Genomic DNA, 7,404 nt, shown 5'->3' with positions numbered 1-7,404 from the left:
ACTTTTTAAACATAAATTTTCTGGTGGTCGTGCCGGTGGGATTAGTACCTCACTGGAGGTGTTTAGTCTGCCTTAAACACGCTCTTGTAGTTTCCCAGACCGGAGACCAGGTGTGTAACATTGATTATTGTACTGGCAATAGTGCTAAACTAATCAATGACGTTCTTGCTGGAATTGCCGACTCTTTTTAACTGTTAACGTAAACGGTGAAAGTAATTACTTTAAACATTGGATAGGTTGTCTAGCAATACATTTTTAATTGTCAAACTAAACTTAATAGGTATATTTTAGAAGAGTTAAATATTTTAAGACTTGACAGTAGCATATACATTGCTTCTCTTACAAAATTAGTCTGACTTCCATATTAGACAATTTTTTTATTATTTGCAACTTAGATAGTTGTCAATATTAAACTTCTCGGTCCCACTAAACTTCCACTTCACACCGTAAATTGCAGTGACTTGCATTCATATTTTTTAATATATACTACTCATTACAGATGACTGCTATAATTTTTCTGGTGATGGTGGCAGCAGTGATGCCATCCTGGGCCCAGTACTTCATTAGGAACGACGCTGCTCCCGCCATCTTGGGAGTCACTGTTGACAGGCCATTTGTTACCTCGACTGGAACCTCTTGGTATCTGGAGCCGGCCCCACCCAAGCTCCTCAACCCCTCCAACTCTTCCCACAACTACCAGCCCAACAACCTGTGTTTGTTCAGCCACAACTACCAAGCCAGCCTCGGGTCTTCATTCCTCGGCCTCAACAAGTATCTCCACTATTGCCTCCCTTTACCTTCCCTCCAATTTCTTGTCTTTGCAACCATGCTGCTAAACCCCTGGTAAGATGAGATATTTTCCTTCCATATGGCAGTTTTTAAAGTTAATTGGTAATCAAAATGAGCCTTCACCTAATGTCTATCCTAACTTGTCAGGTTGACGAGGTAGAGGACGGCAGAACGTATCACTTCTCATGGTGTCACGACTCTGGTAGACTCTACACCTGGGAGCAAGCAACCTATTACTGCTCTGGCCTTGGCAACGGCTTCCAGGCCGTCAGTATTGAAAGTAACAGGAAGCAAGAGTTAATTTCCAGGTTCCTGATTGCACGTAAGTTGACAAGCTGGTCTTGGTGTTTAACTTGGCCTTGAGTGACAAACTTGGACGTAATAAAATGGTATGTTTCAGACTACATCAGCGACATTTGGACGAGCGGCAACAAGCGTAACTCGTGGTCTTGATCGTGGTTATCTGGCACTTCCTCTCCCTACTCTAACTGGTCTAGCACCGGCAGGTGAGAATTTGTTTGTTGACCGTAAACAACACCATTGGTGTTGACTGGTAATGATCATGGCATTGAGTACCACTTGTCTTCCCCAGGCGAGGACTGCCACAGCCAGACAACGATGAAGGCAACGAAGACTGTCTGGCGGTGTTAAACAACCAGTATAACGATGGTGTCACTTGGCACGACTCCTCCTGTTTCCATCTGAGGCGTGTCATTTGTGAGGCTCCTCGCTTCAACCCTCATTAGTTGTTCCCCATCAATTGTTCTCATTATTGTAATATTAAGAAATGTATATAAACTTTTAACCTTATTGATTAACTTTCTGTAGAGTATGAATTTGTGTAATATATTGTATGTAGTAATATAAAAATGCTAAAACTCGGTCTGTTTTCTTTCTCTGAATCCCATCACTTTCTGACTCGTTGTCGTCGTGAGGGCTTGGTAGGTGGCTGCTACAGTGATGCTCCATGGGTCAGTCCTGTCCTTCACAGGCCTTGTGTGTCTGCTGCTGTCTTCACCAATTTTGCCAGAAATCCTTTCCTTTGCTTAGTTTTTTTTTTCTTAACCTCTCTTCTCCCCCCCCTCCCTTCCCCCCTCTCTTCTCCTTTCCATTTGTCATTTCATGCTGACCTTTTGCCAGTCTTGATTATTCTTTTGGACTTCTTTTGTTTGCCTCCCCCAAACACCTGGGCATAAATACTCAAACCCGTAGTACTGAAAGTCTCGAGCGAGGGGACCATTTTATTGTCAATCCTCCTTTCGTCACTGAACTCGATGGAATGATGGTTCTTAAGCTGGTGTTTGTGGGGCGTATGCGCAAGACTCGCCCCTGAGGGCCCTGGCAAGACCAGCAACATGTCGGGTGTCCTATCCTCTAATTGTGGTAGGTGTGTGGTGTCGGGTGGGGGGGGGGGGTCACATTCGTGAAAGAAAATATTACCTCTAGTTTCAATATTGCTGAATGACTCTAATGACTACTCAAGCTCATGGAGTGGGCGACCAAGCACCCGAGTCGGACTGTATTCGAAGACTCTGTAGCCTCGACTACATTGGGCCCAGACTTTGCTCCTCCATTGACTACCTCCATCCAAACTGGTTAGGTCGAGCCACACCCCCAGAGCTATGACCACATCGTCCCCTGGCACGGCTCGGTTTCTCATTGTGACTACTACGCCTTTTAACACCCCCCCCTCTCCCCCTCCTTCTCTCTGGTAGTTCTCAACGCCGTCCACGCAAAGGCCGAACTCTCAAGATCCCGTCTCGTACTGATGCGAATCAAGCCTTGTTTGGCCCGGTTTCATGGGCCAAATACGTTGATCTCCCTCTAGATTCCTCCCCACCTGACGATTTCTCAATCTATAGGCACCGTGTCGATTCTGTAAATGCCCGTTACTTTCAACCCCACCTGTCTCTGTAAACGTGTCGTTGCTGGTCCTTCTCGGGATGCAGCCACCCGCTTGGTCGCCTTATCCTGCCTTGGCGAGAACCATGTTTGGGTCTCCAAGAACGCTCGGTTGAATGCCAGTGTTGGCACTGTTCTCCTCCCACCCCCGTGTTGCAACCGGTGTTAGGAATCTACAGGCCTGCAACAAAGATATTCGGCATGTTCTCGAAGCCCAGGGCCATTCTGTCCTCCAGGTGGACACGTTTACTCGTCCCCCTCGTGGTCGTCGTCGTCAGCCCCTTCGGGTTGTAAAGATTTCCTTTGATGGTAGGACCGTTCCTCCCCATCATTCTTGCTGATGCCAGGTGCTTCGTCCAGGAGTACATTCCCTCTCCTCGGCTCTGTATGAAGTGCTGGAGGTATGGGCATGGTGTCCTCTGATGCTAATGTTCTTTCTCTGTCCCTTTCTTTTTCTCTTATGGGGGCGAACGTCACTAAGTTGGAGTGCACTTCTCCCAAGGCTCTGAGGCTTGCTGCCTCAATTTCGGTGAGGACCACCCAGCCTTCTCCTGTGCATGTGTATACATTACAAGCTTGAGGCAGCCGTTCTTAATTTAAAGCACCGTGAACGTTTCTTTTCCCGAGGCGCAAAGTTCGCAGTCTCTTGCTTTAAACTAATGTTTTATGTTCAGATACTGCGCTCTTCCTCTCCTCGTCCCCCTCCCCATACGCCCGATGGCGCCGTGAGAGGGCTTGGTGGACGGCTGCTGGAGTGTGATGCTCCGTGGACAGTCCTGTCATTTTATGGCCTTGTGGTGCTGCTGATGTCTTCACTAATTGTGCTGGATCGCTTTTCCTTTTCCTTATGTTTCCTTTCCCCCCCTCCCTCTTCTCTTATCTGTTTCTCGTTTCCTACCGACCTTTTGCTTGTTTTGGTTATTCTTTTGGTCTAATTCTATTTTGACGCCCGGGTGCTTGGAGGCATACTCCTGCACCCGAAGAACTGTAGTACCCAACGTTGAGAGCAAAAGGAACCTTTTATTGTCAATTCTTCTTTCGTCACTGAACCTGATTTCTACGGACTGACGGTTCTTAAGGTGGCATTTGTGGGGCGTATACTCAAGACGCACTCCTAGGGGACCCCGGCATGATCGGCGATGGCTTTGTTGGGTGTCCTGCCTCTAATTGTGGCTCCATGGTAGGTATGGGGGCACATTCGTGAATGAATATTTTTATTTTCGTACCTGTCTAATTCTGTTCATTTACCTTGTCAGGCTCATGGGGTGGGCGACCTAGCCCCTGAGTCGGTCTGTATTGGAAGACTGAGCTCTTTAGCCTCCACTGCATTGGGAATCGACCTTGCTCCTCCTTTGGCCTCTTTGACTACTTCTCTCGGCTCCCCTCTTCTGTGAAGGGGCTTGGGGCTCGACCCACAGTGGTGACTACCTCGTCCCCTGGCACGGCTCGGTCTCTTGTTATGTCTACTGTGCCTTTTAACACCTTCCTCTCTTCCTCTCTTCTCTCTGGGGGTTCTCAACGCCGTCCTCGACACGGCCGCACTCGCTAGATTCCTTCCCATTCTCATGCATATCAAGCCTTGTTTGGTCCCGCTTCGTGGGCCAAATACTTTGTTCTCCTCCCTCTTGATTCTACCCTTCCCGACGATTTCTCCCTCCATTGACATCTTGTTGATTCCATAGATGCCTCTGTTACCTTCAACACCACCAGTCTCGGTACTCGTGTCGTTGCTGCTCCTTCTCAGGATGTGGCTTCACGCTTGGCTGCTTTATCCTGCCTTTGCGAAACCCCTGTTCAGGTCTCGAGGAACGCTCAGTTGAATGCCAGTGTTGCCACTATTCTCCTCCCACCCCACGTTGTGACCGGTGTTTGGAATCTGCGGGACTGCCATATGATAATCGGCATATCCTTGAGGCCCAGGGCCATTGTGTCGTCCGGGTAGACACGTTTACTCGTACCCCTCGTGGTCGTTGCTGTCAACCTCTTCGGGTTGTGAAGATTACCTTTGATGGTAGGACCCTTCCACCCTCTGTCATTCTTGCTGGTGCCAGGTGCTCTGTCCAGGAGTATATTCCTTTTCCTAGACACTGTAACAAGTGCTGGAGGTTTGGGCATGGTGCCCTCAGCTGCTCTGGGACTCTCTCTCTCTCTCTGTCCTTTGTGTGTGGGAAGGGGGGGGGGCCAAGATCACTCTAAGTTAGAGTGCTCTTCTCGGGCTCATTGCCTCAATTGAGCGTGTATCCATTACAAGCTTAAGGCAGCTGTCCTCAATTTGAAGCACCAGGAGTGTTTATCTTTTCCTGAGGCGAGGCGCCAGGTTCGCCGGCTCCCACCTTATGCTAACGTCTCTTACGCTCGCGTGTTGCGCTCTTGCTCTCCTAGTCCTTCCCACCCCAGACCTCACCTCAGTTACCTCAGACTCAACAGTTTCTGAGCCTTGGACCCTGATCCGCCCACTGCCCCCTCCTCTCTTCCTTTGAGTTCTGTCCTGAAGGGTCCCCCTCCTGGTCCTGTATGGGGTTCCCCTTCTTTCTACCCGGTCTGTCATGTCTCCTGTGTGTTCTTCCTCGTCTCCCTCCGATCCTCCTTCCCATCCTTCCCCTCCATCTATTGACTCTCCCCGCCGCCTGTCGGTGCAGGCTGATGTCTATCGCTCTCCAAACGGCCGTCGTGTGTGTTCTTGTTCAGCTTCCCCCTGATGAGACGCTGGAATCCGTTGCCCAGTACAAGGTTGCTGGGACACTGGTCTCTTTACGTCAGAAGCGTAAGCCTGGCTTCTCTCATTCCTCCTCCCCAGAGGGTAACAAGGCTTTGCTTTCTTCCTCGGCCCCTACTTCTGCCTCTATCGCTCCTTCCCCTCCCATTTCAGTGGTTGTGCCCCCTGTTCCTGCTATGGAGGTTTCTTTGGCTCCCGCTTCCCTCTCGGTTGCTGCCCTTGCTGAGGTGTGCTCTCCCCTTTCTATTCCCCCTCTTAATGCTCCTGTCCTTGACTGCTCCTCTCGGTTGTCTCTTCCTCCTCCTCCGGACCCCGCCCGTCCGCCTCTGGTCTGTTCTCCCGCTTCCTTCCCTCTGTCTTTGCTCAGTTTACCCATGCCCCCTAACCCTGACTTTGCTGACCCTGATCCCGACCGTGATCTTCTTTAACATGCTATGTTGCTCTTTCGCCTTTGTTTCTTCCTTGTTCTTTGTTGATGTCCTTTCTCTTTTCGTCGATGTCTATTGTTCAATGGAACGTTCGAGGCTATTACGCCAATTTCCTTGAACTCCAACTTCTGATTTCGCGGTTTTCGCCCCTTTGTGTCTGTCTCCAGGAGCCGATGGTTGGTGCTCGTCCTGGTCACTTTCATGGCTATTCCTTTCTCTTCCCCCCCCCCCAGCTGTTGCTAGGGCTCCTAACTCTTCTTCTGTCTTGATTCGCTCTGATGTTCCCTTAGTCCCCTTAATTTTTCATCCGCCTCTCCATTGTTCTGCTGCTTTTATCTTTGTGGGGAAATGGTACACCGTTTGTTCCGGTTATCTCCCCCCGAGTGACCCGCTTTCTCTTCCTGATCTGAAACACCTACTGGACTCCTTGCCGGAGCCTGTGCTCCTGCTGGATGATTTTAATTGTTGTCATTCCCTTTGATATGATGTTCTAACGAACACCCGAGGTTACCTTCTTGAACTGTTTATCGTCTCTTCTTCCCTGTTTCTTCTGAATTCTGGTGAGCCCACGCATTAGGCCTCGTGGACTCGTACCCTTTCCTGTCTTGATCTTTTTCTTTGCTCGTCTTCTCTTTACTTGGATTTCACGTGGCAGATGACCTCCATGGCAGTGACCATTTCCCCATCCTTGTTACCTTTTTCTTTTTTCACCCTCCCCTCTCCTTCCCTAGGTGGCAGTTTGCTAAATCGGACTGGAACCTTTTTACCCTCAGTGCTGCTCTCTCTGACCTCTCCCTTCTACCTCTCCCTCGTTCTCTCCTCCTTTTTCATGACCTTGTCTTCGAAGCTGCCCTCCGCTCTATTCCTCGTTCTTTCTCTCGGGGTCCACAGAAGTGCATTCCCTGTTGGAATGCAGACTGTGCTCGGGCTGTCCGCTGTAAGCGTGCAGCCTGGAAGAAACACCGCCTGTCGGTAGACTGCCGATTCTTTTCTTTTCTTTCGGAGGGCAAGTGCAGTGGCCCGTAGGGCCATCCGTACAGCTAAACGTAAATGTTGGGCATCTTATGTCTCACCAATTCCGTCCGAAACTCCTCTGCCACAGATCTGGAAGCGTATCCTGCAAGATAGCGGGCAAGTTCGTTCCTGATGTTTCACCGGTCCTTCACCTCCGTGGTACTCTTGTAGCGGACCCGTTGCAGGTCGCTACCGAACTGGGTTCCCACTTTTCTTCTGTTAGCTCTGGGCTTCATCTTCCCCAATCTTTCCTTCTTCGTAAACCTGTCCTTGAATCTCGTCCTTTAGATTTCTGCACTCGTCTTCGACTTCCCTATAACGATCCCTTCTCTCTCTCAAAACTTCGTTCTGCCCTGGCCCTCTGCGGTTCTACAGCGGAGGGCTCCGATGGCGTTCATTATGAGATGCTTCGCCATCTCCCTCCGTGCACGTCTCGGTATTTACTGAGTCGGTATAATCGGATCTGGGAGTCGTCGTCAGTCCCTGAGGACTGGCTCGATGCCGTTGTCCTCCCTGTTCACAAACCGGGGTCTCTGGGAACAACCCCCAAGGACT

General features: G+C 49.8%; 1 pseudogene; it reads left to right on the top strand.

The window, feature by feature from the left end:
- Positions 1-606: 606 nt before the first annotated feature.
- Positions 607-1,667, top strand: LOC138372310 (uncharacterized; annotated as a pseudogene).
- The last annotated feature ends 5,737 nt before the right edge of the window (positions 1,668-7,404 follow it).

Source organism: Procambarus clarkii, chromosome 38, assembly GCF_040958095.1.
Source record: "Procambarus clarkii isolate CNS0578487 chromosome 38, FALCON_Pclarkii_2.0, whole genome shotgun sequence".
NCBI lineage: Eukaryota > Metazoa > Arthropoda > Malacostraca > Decapoda > Cambaridae > Procambarus > Procambarus clarkii.
Note: the sequence above shows the minus strand (reverse complement) of the source record. Positions and strands in the feature narration are given on the sequence as shown.